The sequence below is a fragment of the Hyperolius riggenbachi genome, chromosome 4 (genome assembly GCF_040937935.1).
Source record: "Hyperolius riggenbachi isolate aHypRig1 chromosome 4, aHypRig1.pri, whole genome shotgun sequence".
In the NCBI taxonomy this organism is placed as follows: domain Eukaryota; kingdom Metazoa; phylum Chordata; class Amphibia; order Anura; family Hyperoliidae; genus Hyperolius; species Hyperolius riggenbachi.
This window is the reverse complement of record NC_090649.1, coordinates 125,320,155-125,334,790: the sequence shown is the minus strand read 5'-3', so window position 1 is coordinate 125,334,790 and position 14,636 is coordinate 125,320,155. Positions and strand designations below refer to the sequence as shown.

Genomic DNA, 14,636 nt, shown 5'->3' with positions numbered 1-14,636 from the left:
ACCGCCGGCATGTATGCGGAACCCAGCGAGATGGATGGAAACCGCGGAGGCCGACACCAGACAGGTAATGTATAAATGTATGTAGTGTGTGCATTTATACATTCTGCACGGGGTCTGTCCATCTCGCCGGGTAACAGCCGCATACACACTAGCGGTGACGTCAGACATAGCACCGCCGGCATGTATGCGGAACCCAGCGAGATGGATGGAAACCGCGGAGGCTGACTCCGGACAGGTAATGTATAAATGCACACACTACATATATTTATAAATTGCAGCGGCGGGGGTTTCATCGTCTCGTCACTCGTTCGCAAACCGGTCGCCGTACACCCAACCAACCAACTTCGGCCCGACATCTTGCAGCAGGCGCGAACGACCGTGTGGCCAATTTCCATCCCGAAATTGGTCGCTTTGTCGGTCGGGCATGCACTTGGCAGCACCAATTTTTATCCAATTCGATTATAATTATCGAATTAGATGGTCGATTGGTCGGCTGATGTATGGCCACCTTTACCCTTTACTACATAGATTTGGTAAGATTGGACAAAATAAAGATTGTATCATTAGTGGGCACTGATAAGGTGCATACACATATCCAATTTATTTTGACTGGACAATTTATTTTAACATTCAAGGCTTAATAAATGGAAAGACAAGCAATGCATACAACTGGCCAATTTTACAACTTCCTTGTAGCATGAGAGCTTACCTACGCAATCTGTTCAGAATATTCAAAATCTGGTGGCCCTCATACTACATAGGATTGGTAGAAATCCACCAATCAAAATTGGATACATGTATGCACCCAACTATTTTTGGTTCCTCTTAAAGATCACCCCCCAAAATACGGAAATTTCCATTTTCTATGCACTAAAACGGGGGTCCCCAAACTTTTTCACTCAGTATACTTCAGACTGCAGAGGGACCAGAACATATGGTACATAAAAATGATGTTGAAAAACATTACATGGAAACTAGTTATTGATTCCCCCCATTCATGCCTGGAGGAGAACTCCCCGCAGCAGCTATTAAGTCATGCGGCGCCCTGAAGAACGTCTGTGCACCAGACAGTGAAGCATACCCAGATGACAACCTGCTGTCTAGTTGGACAGCAGTGCCACCTGATGCAGAACTGGATTGGAAACTAGCAAATGACTGCTCACTGGCTTCTACAGTATCTGGATGGGTGTCGCTAGCACTGCTATTCTATATGCGGGCCGCAGATATTTAAAAGGTGCAGTGGGCCACGTCTATAAGTTATACATTTTGTATTTAAGGGCCAGTGAAAAAGCATCAGGGGCTGCATTCGGCTCGAGGCCTTCGTTTTAGGATCACCGCACTAAAAGGTTACTTTAAGAAGAAGTTAATATGCATGTATTTTGCTACATTGCGATACTTTCTGCCCAACATGCTACAAGAACACAGTTGTTTGTCTTCTTCGCTTAGTCAGTGGAGCAGTCCAGGTTTAGAAAATAAGTAATGCTGGGCATACACGGCTCGATTTTGCAGCCCGATTCTCCCGCTCGATACCCTGCTTGATTCTGCTGGCGATTCTCTTGCCTTCCGTTCGTTTTTTCTTATCTCTTTCCATTGTCCTAAATGTAGAATCGAGCGGCTAAACGATCGGGCGGGAGATCGGACATGTCGGAAATTATCTACTGATCCATCTAAATGGCTGATAATCGATCCGTGTATTCCCAGCACAACAAGCTCCTGCCCTGTGAGTACAGATACCAGGCTGGTGAAGTGCAGTCTTACTTTCACCCAGACTTGCAAATTCATTAAAGTGCAGCAAAATGAAATGGAACGATACTGTTAATGACACTTTAGTGAACCGGAGGCGGCAGGAGCAGCTCAACAGATTGTGATCGGTTTCAGGCTGAAATCGATTCACAATCTGTTTGCAGTAAAGGCAGCCATACGATCCCTCTCTGATCAGATTCGATCAGATAGGGATCTGTCAGTTGGTCGATCTAATGGCAAATCGACTAGTGTATGGCTACCTTGAGGATTTTAAATTGTATCCTTTGTAGTGACACAAAGGATACAATTTAAACTCCTTACTCTTGCCTACAAAGCTCTCCACAACATGGCTCCTTCCTATCTTAATCAACTTATTTCCAGATAACATCCTACAGGGAATCTCCACTCTGCTAATGATATCCTTCTGTCTTCTGACAGAGGGACTGACAGAGGGGGCTTGGGCTGGAGAAGTGTGAGGAGGGGTGGATGAGTTGTGCAGCAGAGTTCATAACAGACTCTAGTGGGGCTAAATGGTTGTCAGGGAGACCGCAGAGCAGAGTTGCAATAGTCTAATCGGGAAATGATCAGGGCATGCACCAGAAGTTTGGTAATGTCCTGTGTTAGAAAAGGGCGGATGCGGGAGATGTTTTTTAGGTGGAGGCGACAAGAGGAGGAGAGTTTATCAATGTGTGGTTTGAATGAGAGACTGGAGTTCAAAATTACACCTAGCCAGCGAGCCTGGGGGACAGGCGTTATGGAAGTGCCATCAACAGAAATAGAGAGGTCTGGCAGGGGCATTGAGTTGTGAGGTGGAAAGACTACTATTTCAGTCTTGTCCATATTGAGTTTTAGAAAACGGGAGTAAAGTACCGGCCACTCCATTAGGCAGGCAGCCTATGGAGCCAATCAAAGTGCAGGGATCACATCCTTTAAATCCACAGGGCTGACAGTGGGCTTATAGGAGCGGGCGGTACTTTACTGAGAGCGCGCGTATGTTAGCAGCGCACGGTACTCAGCACTCATGCTCATAGCATGCGATGGGGATTTTTCTTTTTAAGTCGTGTTGGTCAAACTAAGCGCAGCTTAATGAATCAAGTCCAAAGTACCAACAAGACAGAAGCTGTCACTTCCATGCCTAGAAATTAACTCTTTCAGGCAGCAAAACAAAACAAGTGAAACAGCCTGGTAACCACTTAACGACCGGTTGGTCGTAAGTGGAATTACATGGAAACGGCTGCTCGTACGAGCGGCCTTTCAATGTCAGTTCACGGAGGGTGTCTACACGAACAGCCTGCGAGCCTCCGATCGCAGCTCGCAGGCTAATTGTAAACACGCGGGGAAAAAATCCCCGCTGTTTACATCATACGGCGCTGCTGCGCAGTAAAGGAGATCGGCGATCCCCGGCCTATGATTGGCCGGGGATCGCCGGCATCTGATAGGCTGAAGCCTATCAGAGGCGGCGCAGGACAGATCGCCGTCCTGTGCTGCCCACAGCAAGGAGGGGAGGGAGGAAAAGGGAGCGTGGCAGAATATCGCTGCGGAGGGGGGTTTTTGAGGAGCCCCCCGCTCGGCCACACGGAGCGGCGGTGATCAGACCCCCCCAGCAGATCATCCCCCTAGTGGGGAAAAAAGGGGGAAGTCTAGTCGCCCTGCCTCACTGCTGATCTGTGCTGTGGGCTGGAGAGCCCACGCAGCACAGTTCAGCAAAAATCAGCCCGGTCCTTTAGTGGTTAATACGGTTTGCACTGTGTACATACACGTTTATCTCGTGTCACCTCGGGTACACTTTAAGTATAAAAAGTCTTATTGAGTGCTGATTTACGTTTACAAAGAAAATGGAGTTCTACTTTAATCATTGGAATGTGGAGGCCTGCAGACAAATCTGAAACCACCAAGTCTCCAGATGGCTGACTGTACCGATTGCCTTGTCATGATTAATAGCCAACTAAACAGTTTCCTTCTCATAACAACAAGAGCCAGAATTATTTCCCATAGTGGTGAGATCTGGATGCACATCCATTAGCACATATTGACCATCAGCATGTACTAAAACATTTATACCAGATACAAAGGCAAAGCAAACACAGGCTTACTGCATGTTTTTATAAGATTAAACTATATATCCTTGGTGGTACAGGGATGGCCCAGTATAAGCAGGGGTCTATGGATCCTTTTCAGCACATTGCTTATCTATGCATTAGTTTTGTGTACATTGCAGGGAACGGTTATCACAGCAATCATTAAGAGCTAACTTTCTAAAAATGACTCAGCAGTGGCAGAACCCCAGCAATGCCATGCAAGCGTAAAGCTAAAAACAAAAAAAAACATGAGTACACCATCATAACATAGAATGATGTTCAACCACTTTTTGCTGTGTGTCCTTTAAAAAGGACACCCGAGGCGAAAATAAACTAATGAAATAAATGATTGTATCCATCTTCTTTTTCCTAAAAATGACTTAAGATATTCCACAGTTTTATTTTGTTTAAATAAACTTTTTAAGTTTTAACGGTTTTATTGTTTTTGCTCAATGACACATTCATTGAAGTATGCCAGAGCTAAAATCTATGAACTATTGACCCCTTTTTATCTCTTTCCTGCTCTCAGAAGCCATTTTCTGCTAGGAAAGGCTTTTATAGTTGGAATGTCTTATCAGTGAGGGTCACACTGTAGTCAGTACCTGTCTGAGCCAGGACTGAGTCAGCCACTTACATACCTGATATTTAAATTTTTTCAGGCAGAGAAAGAAAAAAAAAAAAAGGAACACAGCATAGTTATTTGTGTGCTAGGCACTATACATACCCATGTCTATCTCATAATGTCACATGTCACCTCGGGTATCCTTTAAATATAAATTACCAGGGAAAACAAACCATTCCTACTACACTGATCAGCCTCTGAGAGCTGCTAGGGTAGCCGAGGCTGCAAGCTCCCTGGAGACAGAGATAGTGCAGTCACTTTCCGCTGCATCAGTAAATGACTTGTCTTGCACCACAAGGAGTGCGCTCCCTGAACGCCTATTTACTAAGTAGGGACAGGAAGAGGTAAAGGTGCACACACTTGGTGCAGCGTTCTGAACAGACACGTTCTATTGCTGTAAACGGGGCGATGATAAGCCAGAAAAGCACATAACAGAGTGTGAGGGGCAAAAAAGAAACCGTGCTAAGCCAGCACTTACCCAATATGATCCAGCACTCCTGATCTCTCAGCGATTCATTGGGTGCAAATATTGAGCATGCTACAAATCCCTGCCAGCCCACCCTCCGACCACGGTTCATGGGTCTCCAACTGTCTGACTAGAACAGAAGTTCTATTATATCAGGCCAGGTTCACAGCAGAATCGCATTTTTTCCACTATGTGCTATGGGAAAAACGCATGTGATTCTGCTAAGTGTGACCCTGGCCTCAGGGTTTACTAAATCAGGCATTACTCCCACATACTTATAATGGTGCTTGGCTGGGACCTCAACATTTAGTTTACTATACACGAATGTTAACTATATCAGAGTTTACTATAGTGTGCATCAGGGCTGTGGATTCTGAGTAATTTTGGGTACCCGGAGTCAGAGTTGGAGTCAGTGATTTCATAAACTGAGGAGTTGGAGTCGGGTGATTTTTGTAAAAAATCCACAGCCCTGGTAAGTATTAGACTGAGGAGTCGGGGTCGAGGAGTCGGAGCCATTTTGAGTACCCGGAGTCGGAGGTTTCATAAACTGAGGCGTCGGAAGATTTCTGTACCGACTCCACAGCCCTAGTGTGCATACAAGGCTTTTAGCCCTACCTTTAATGGAAACCTGTGGCTCACTTTCGTTACCGCCGACTTACAAGTCCCCGACCACTGCACCCTCGCTCACTTCGCTAGGAGCAAGTACGCGCGCTGCCAGGGCCTCGCAGTGGCCTGCCAATTGACAAAATGAAAGAGAGCCATGGTAGGGGACCGGAGGATTGTTTTGTCCCGGCACAGGACGTCTGAGGGGGCCGGTAGAAGCCCTAGGTAAGTTAAACTTTTTTTTACTCTCTCTTTTTTCTCTCTGCTTACAGGTTTCCTTTAAATATGAAGCCACATTTAGGAGGCTGTGTGATCCAGCAAATTTAAGCTGGATCCTTTTAAAAACATTCTTCTATTAAATGGTAAAGTTTGCAACCCTCACCCGTATCATAGCAGGGCACAATAAGGACTGCTTATCTCAGCATAGCTGTGTTTACAGAATCCCTAACACTACAGGTCGGTGTACTGAGTGCGTCCTTAATGGCAGCAGCTCTCAAGCACTTTAAATCCAACAGGTGAAAAGTAGAATACAAAGGTTATCATTATCATCATCATCATCAGTTTCAACACAATCCATAAAACTACCTGTATAAGTACTTACACACTGCCCCCCCCCCCCAGTTCGGGGGCTGAGTTCTATACATATGGTGCTATGAAATGGGGCAGAGGAACAATAACATGGACAGAGTGGGTGGGTGGGTTAGCGAGAAGAACAATGGGCCCAGCCAAGATAATATGGCACTCCTGATCTTTCAGCGATACATTTGTGCCGCAGTACAGAAGTTAAGATTCCTAGCCTGTGTATAAAGTTAAGAAACTAACAAAGAAGACTTTGAAACCGTTATTACGCCGACTCTGCAATATGCCGGGCTGCTTTATTAGACTGCAGCCCTGCTTTGAAGAACAACCCCAAGATATGCTCTATAAATAAAGTATTACCTTGGTTATTTCTGTAACTTCAGCAACTATTTTTATTGGTGTCAGAAGTTCAGAGGTTAAGACCAAGTCACTGAAACTGCATGGATTGGTTGTTTTGAACTCAGAACTTTATAAGCCAAAAAAAAAAAAAAAAAAAAAAGACAATGTAGACAAAAACAAATGATTATTTTTCATATTCAAAGTTTCGTTCCCGACAGACCTTGTGCTTTAACATCTACATTCACTCCATTATCCACATACAACATTCCATTTCTACACATACACACACACACACCTTACCTCTACAGATACTCAAATACTCCCAATGCTTGGGTAGGAAGCCAGTCTCAGCAGAATAGAAGTGCACAGCCAGCCTGGAGATAAGCACAAAGAAACATTACTTTCAGGGATGCCCTGAAGGAATTTTCAAAAACACATACAATGATCCTGAGCCTCTGAACACCCCTACGCCACTAGCAGTCATTGTAGAACTACTTGTGCAATATCTGGCCCATACACAGGAGGAAAGCACAACTGGATTCCAGAGGGGTAATGGAGGGTGACCGCTAAAAGGAAGCTACAGGAATCCTACTACAAAGTAGCAATGGGCACCTGCAAGCTTTATGATAGAGACAAAGAACATATACTTAGAAGTCTGCTTTTGTTGACTGTCTGAGACACTAACGGTAACATGCCCTTTGAAGGCAAATCATGTTATGCTGTTGCTCTGGTTCAAAGTAAAATGTCCTTACCCAACTCCATTACAAACTCGAAGCTCTTAGTAGGTCTTATAATGGCAACTGACACAAGTTAAAAATATAAGATCACAGAAACATGAGATGATGTGACACTACTTCATACCACCTCCATGATTCAACGCAGGTTATTTCTGCAAGCAACTGTAATGGGTTAGCTATATAAGAAACGATTACCCACTTCTTGCCATAGCACCATAAATCTACAGTACAGTAATATTCTTTTGGTGTCTAGGCTGACTGATGAGCAGGAGCCAGCCAGGCCTGCAGGAATTGCAAACTCTCATAGCATTGTACAATTGATCCTGGAGGTAGCCGCATCTTTAAGGCACATCTATGTGGTCAATGCCTATTACCTGGAAGGTACAGACTAAATAGCAAGCTCATGGTGAACCAGAACTCATTGGAGTGTGTGAGGGGCTACAATGGTCCTAAAAGCCCCCTTACTAAAATGCTAAGAAAAACAAAAGTTTGCTTTCTTAAAACAGAAAGAATTTGCGATAATTCAGGTTGGAGTGAGCTTGAAAGTTAACAATGGTTAATTTGCATATATTTAGCAGTGATGCACTGGAAGACCTCAAGCTCACTCCAACCTGAATTATCGCAAATTCTTTCTGTTTTAAGAAAGCAAACTTTTGTTTTCTATTACCTGGAACAATCTCTGGTGATAATTTTAATTTCAGCTGAGGGGGGGGGGGGGGGGGGGGGTAAAAGATGTGAAGAAGACAAGCAGGAAGAGCAGAGCAGTAGCTTTCATTCACTAAAGTGATCCAGCACGTTGGCTTGGTAAATGATGGTCGGTAAGAATCTGATAAGACTGGTTTTACAAACATGCATTGAAGTCAATGGTGGCAAGTTCTGCAGTTAATTGCAAAAGCCCCATACGTGTTCCAAATTTGCCGTGTATGTTAGGGAGAATAGTGAGAGCAAGTGTAATGTGACAAAATCTATTTTGAATTTATGACACAAAAATTGTACCTGTATTTTAAACATGATTAGCAGCTGGAATTGCAGCTATACATAGATGCCAGCTAAAGAAGTCAATTCATACAACTCTTCTGTCAGGGGTCGCTGTACTATAGTGATCCCTGGCAAATATACATATTTACTGTCTAAATAAAAAATAAAATAATAATAAATGATGACGTAGTTCCCCCACCCCAAGCTGCTGCTGCATGTACTTAAATTGTAATAAAATACATAATTAAGTAAGGAGTAGTTTAAGTTATTCATCCTGTTTAATAGGACACCACAAGGAAGTCAGGTGTTAAGGTTAAGTGCTGGGGGGTTAGTTGCCCACCTTAAGGAGGGGGGGGGGGGGGGAGGAAGGTTGGGGGTTAAGGTTAGGCACACACCGGGGGAGGGTGGGGAAAAAGATTTAAGGGGAGATGGTGGGACTTCAGTGTGTTGAACGATGGAACAAGAGGGTTAACAAGAATAATGGCCTTAGCCTGAGCTGTGACAAGATGATCTGACAATCCAGATCTCACCAATGCACAGGGACCGCCATACACACGTTAGATTCTTGGCAGAGGTGGACCTGACTAGTCGGTTTGCCCAAGCCCCATCTAGCGTACAAGGCTTTAAAGTGCAACTGTCGGGGCATAAAATCAATTCTTTATTTTTATCTGGTAAACAATAAGGATACTAACCAGGCAATCTGAACTTTAAAAATCACTCATAGTTTTCTTATCCATAAAACAACATTTTCCAGTTTCCCTGGCTCTTAGTTGGTACATTGCCACACAAAGGAATTTGCAGGGCATGCTGGGTCGTCTTTTTTTTTGCTTCTTTACTTTCCTCTCAGACTTAACTAATACAGCCTGATTGGCTGAAGCCTCTTTCCCCCTGTTCCTCTCTGATTGGCCACTATTTTTCATGCCGGGACAATGCACTTTCTATTGCAGAGCTGGGTGGGAGTGCCTGAAGACTGGTGGGAGGGCGGGCAATGCATACACAATCAGGCAGAGGAGACTAAAGGTGGCCATACACTGGCCCGATTCCCGGCCGTTTCGACAGCAGATTCGATCCTGGGATCGAATCTGCTGCCAATCGTTCGCGGTAAACGCCGCCGACGATCCGATTTCCTCCCGAAATCGGATCGGTCCGTCGATCGCGCCGTGCGGGAAATTACCCTCGATCGCCCGCGGTTAAGTGCGCGTCGCTAGCGGCGGCCGATCCGATGAAAAATACATTACCTGATGCGGGCTCCCGGGCGTCTTCTCTGCATCTTCTCAGCGCTGCACCCGCTCCATCCCGGCGCTTCCTGGGTCACTGCAGTGACCCAGGAAGTTCAAATAGAGGGCGCTCTATTTGAACTTCCTGGTCACGGAGTGACACAGGAAGCGCCGGGATGGAGCGGGTGCAGCGCTGAGAAGATGCAGAGAAGACGCCCGGGAGCCCGCATCAGGTAATGTATACGGGGGGGGGGGGGGACAGGCGGCAGGAGCAGCTGAACAGATTGTGATCGGTTTCAGGCTGAAATCGATTCACAATCTGTTTGCAGTAAAGGCAGCCATACGATCCCTATCTGATCAGATTCGATCAGATAGGGATCTGTCAGCTGGTCGATCTGATGGCACATCGACCAGTGTATGGCTGCCTTTAGAGAGGAAATGATATCAAGATTGGCTTCAAGATAGACAGTTAAAATGGAGAATCCTAAGAATTTTCTCTTTTTTTTTACTATAGAAAAATCACTAAAATCAAAGCGTGGACAGTGCAGTGCATATGTGAGTATTTATCTACTGTATCTATATGTGGAATTTTTCTGAGATAGTATGACTGATAGCTCCTCTTCAAGTGTGTAGTAAATAGATTAGACAAAAAAAAATATTTTTTGCATATGTGCAATTGATCAAATTGTAAAATAATTTTCCCTCAACAAAAACCAATTGCTATGCTGCTCTGCTACCCGGAACTGGCTGAAGTAGTATACCAAACTCCTAGATAATCGGTCTAAAATTCACCAGTGTATGGATTTACCATGGCTGCAATGAACAGCAGGAAAAAAAATAAATAAATAAAACCTCACTCTGTCAGTAGCACAATCAGACTACACCCCAGCAGCTGTAAACGTTGTCAGCCTCCTCCCTGGTAACCTGATTCTGTTACCAGAAGAAATGACACTTTCACTAAGTCATGTAAAAGAAATTTGTCAGGGAGCAGTTTTCAAACAGGTTTAGTAAAGAAATGTTACTTAGCTATGCACACCTTCAAACTCCATAAAAAAATGCCGTGCTCTGGGATGTCCTGTCCAGATAGGGTAATCCTGTCCGAGTGTAGCTGATCTGTGGAGCAGTATTAGCCAACAGGGACATCACAGGTTTTAGGGCTGGTGCACCCCAAGATCGCTTCTGAGCGCTTTGAAAAGAGCTTGGCTAATGTATCTGAATGGGATGGAGCACACCAGAGCGATGAGCTTTTTTTACCCAAATGCAAACGTGGGTCCTGCAGCATTTTTGCTGATTTCTGAGGCGATTCAGCCTAAATGTTACGTATAGGATAGTGGAAAATCGCTCTGAAAAGCGTTAGATCAGAGCGATTTTCCAAGCGTTTTTCTAAGGCGGTTTCCACTTCTGCGAAAACAGGCAGATTCCTCGGCCACAAATTCAGATGGAATTTAGCAGCCTATAGAAGTCTATGCAGAGCATCCGAATTCGTGGCCGAGGAAAATACTGAGGCCCTGCAGCATAATTGCACGCGTCACCGTCCAAATCCCATAGCCGCAACTAGAGGGATTCGGCTGCGAGACAAGAGCGGCTGTGCTGGCATCGCGTCTCGCAAGACGCATGCCGCCCACAAGTGGAAAAGGGCCCTTACAGAAGCTGTTCAGGTACGGCTCTACTATAACAAAAAAATTTTTAAAAAAATCGACACCAAAACACTCCAAAAATGGATAGGCACATGCCTAGAATCACTCTGAAAAAAATCACTTCAAAATGCGCTGCGCGTTTGTTAGCGATTACGCTAGCACTTTTTGGTGTGCACTGACCCTCACTGATGAACCCCTTATCAAAGATCCATTGGTATACTGAAGTCCTTAAAATAGCAATTTTTCTTTGTATCATAAAACTATGATACAAAGGTACATAGCAGCCACTATAACTTAGGCCTAGTGCACACCAAAACCGCTAGCAGATCCACAAAACGCTAGCGGTTTTGGGTGCGGATGACAGAAATTATTCCCAGTGCACACCGGGCGGATCTTGATGCGATCCGCCGGGTGTTCACCAGCCGCATCCGCATCAGCATGTCTAGTGTATCTCTATGGGTTGGTGCATACCGGCGGTTTGAGGTTTTTAGCAAACCGCAAACGTGCAGCAAGAGGCACGTTTGCGGCTTGCTAAAAACCTCAAACCGCTGGTATGCACCAACCCATAGAGATACATTAGACATGCAGCGGGAGGGTCTGGCGGACAGCCCTTCTACCATTCCCATCATATGCGCTGCGCAGTAGTACGATGCGCTGTAACACTGCTGCATGCATTTTCAGAACTCGCAGCGCAGATCCCATTCACTGTAGTGCGATCGTATGCGTTGCTTTCCAAACGCACAGCCATCTGCGCTGAATGATCTGAACGAGGCCTAAGCCAACTTGTACATTGTGTCTACTGGCCCTATAGGTAATAATGTAAAGTCCAGTTATCACAGCTTGCTTAATGATGTATAGAACAGACTGCAACAGCTGAATCAAGAATTCAAACACAGATTTGGCTAGACAGAGAATCAAACTATGATCATATCTAACAGAATCTCCTACTGTGTGATTTAGATGATGTGTTTGTGCATGCACTATACCGAGATGAAATTCCAAGCATTGTAAACTTGGAAGTAGCAGCTCTGAAGTGTCAGTATTCAGCACTGACTGACTTCCCCTAATATACAAATCTCCACTCACACAGGAAGGGCAAGTCACCGATTCAGTAAGAGTGATGAATCGATGAGTGTATGGCCTGCTTAAAGAGTCTGAAGCGAAAATAAGTTTTGCTTTTCACCTACTATTTAGTTTAAGCAGTATAAGAGAGGTGAAACGCTGCATTACTGCGGCAAAATGAGGGCTTTATACCACTCAAAATCCCAGGGCAAACATCCACGACTTTCAAAGTTGTGGATTTTGCTGCCCAGGGAGGCAGAGCTTTGCACTGTAGCTTTGCCTTTACTGAAGTCAATCTACGCACAGATCTCCGCTTCTACCCTCTCAGTGAAGGAAGACAGAGAGAGGCGATTGACTCCAGTAGAGGCAGAGCTACGGCGCAAAGCTCTGCCTCTTACAGGAAGCGCTCCCTGCATTTTGCCTCGGGGAATTGGGGGGTACAAAGCCATTGTTTTGCCGTGGGAATGCGGCGTTTCACCTCTCCTCATACTGCTTAACCTGCTGAGCGGTCTGGACGAGCTCAGCTCGTCCAACACCGCCAGAGGCTGCCGCTCAGGCCCTGCTGGGCCGATTTTAACCAAATAAAAAGCAGCACACGCAGCCGGCACTTTGCCAGCCGCGTGTGCTGCCTGATCGCCGCTGCAGCGCGGCGATCCGCCGCGTGCAGCGGCGAAAGAGGGTCCCCCCAGCCGCCCGAGCCCAGCGTAGCCGGAACAAACAGTTCCGGCCAGCGCTAAGGGCTGGATCGGAGGCGGCTGACGTCAGGACGTCGGCTGACGTCCATGACGTCACTCCGCTCGTCGCCATGGCGACGAGGGAAGCGAAACACGGAGGGCCGCTCATTGCGGCCTTCCGTGTTATCTCTTGCCGCCGGAGGCGATCGGAAGATCGCCTCCGGAGCGCCCTCTAGTGGGCTTTCATGCAGCCAACTTTCAGTTGGCTGCATGAAATAGTTTTTTTTTTATTTAAAAAAAACCCTCCCGCAGCCACCCTGGCGATTTAATCAGAACGCCAGGGTGGTTAAACTAAATAGCAGGTAAAAAGCAAAAATTCATTTCGATTCAGACTCTCTCTTTAAAGGATACCAGAGCTGAAAAAAATAGGGAGAAACCGGGAGAGCAGGCATGTACGCAGAGCTGTCTTGATGGCTACTGCTCCCCACATTCTCCTCTGTCCCCCGTCTTGCCTAAATGCTCCCCTCCTGGCAGCCTCTTCCAAGTCACCCGAGTCAGGCATCAGTGCAAAGGCCTGGCTGTGCACGTCCTACAACATGCGATCACACCTGGGAGCGTTCTGCACATAATGCAATCGAGATGTCATGAGCGGGGCTCTCCCGGCGGTGTGCTGTAGGACTCACACAGCAGGGCCAGCGCCTACGCACTAATACCTGACTTCGACTGCCGGAGTATATTTAGGTGAGAGACGGAGACAGAAGAGAACGAGGAAGAGGTGGGCATTAGGACAGCTCCCCGTACAGGTCTGCTCTCCTGTTTCTACCTATTTTTTTTCAGCTCTGGTATCCTTTAAGGCTGTGATCCCACTTGAGCTAAGAAAGAACATTTTCTGAACGTTTTCCACTCATCACAAAACTAGGGCTGTGGAGTTGGAGTCGAGGAGTTGGGGCAATTTTGGGTACCTGGAGTCAGAGTCAGTGGTTTTAATAAAGTGAGGAGTCGGAGTAAGAGTCGGGGGATTTATAAACCAAATCCATAGCTTTTTTAAAAATTAGACTAAGGAGTCGGAGTCGAGGAGTCGGAGGTTTCATAACGGGAGTCGTCAGAAAATGTTTGTACTGACTCCACAGTCCTGCACAAAACTGACAGTGAATGGATCCTATTTTATAAACTTCAGTGTTCTCCCCAGAAATCTTTTCCAGCCGGGTGGCATGAAAAAGTAGCCGGGTGGCATGAAAATGTAGCCGGGTGGGCAAGATGAGAGAATACAGGTCTGGCACTTCTCTGCACAACTCTGCTTACAGCATAGGAGGAGGTGAACTGATAACAGCCGGGTGCTAACCAAAACTAGCCGGGTAGAGCGCCCGGCTAAAAGAGCCTGGGGAGAACAACTTCTCAGCCATGAGTGGACCGCACTTTTGTGCGATAATCCCAGACAGGCGGATGTGTTTCCAATATAGCCCCAGATTCCGCACCATCAGAGCGGACACTACACTGTCTGTTCCCTATGGCCGCTCATGGTCCAGCGGCAGATGGGAACCGGAGCCTTAAGCTGGCCATACACTGGCCCGATTTGCCGCCGTTTCGACAGCAGATTCGATCACTGGGATCGAATCTGCTGCCAATCGTTCGCGCTACACGCCGAATTTCGATCCTTTTCGTCCGATCCCGTCGATCGATCCGTGCGGAAAATTAGCGTCGATCGCCCGCGGGTAGGGAGCGGGTCGCTAGCGGCGTTCGAGTACCCGACGACCGACGCAATAGAGCCGCATACATTACCTGCTCCGCCGGCACGACTACCCCCGGTCACCGCTGCTCCGTCTCCGCTCTGGTCTTCGGCATGCTTCAGTTCCTCCTGCCCGTCAGGTAGTTTAAACAGTAGAGGGCGCTCTACTGTTTAA

General features: G+C 46.3%; 1 protein-coding gene across 1 annotated transcript in view; it reads right to left on the bottom strand.

Annotated features, from left to right (window-relative positions):
- Positions 1–14,636, bottom strand: part of LOC137571443 (calcium-binding protein 39) — an 80,049-nt gene that overhangs the window by 52,611 nt on the left and 12,802 nt on the right. Inside the window, exon 2 of the mRNA XM_068280558.1 lies at positions 6,731–6,804. The gene's annotated coding sequence lies outside the window, so the exon portion shown is untranslated. The remainder of the gene's footprint in view (positions 1–6,730; positions 6,805–14,636) is intronic.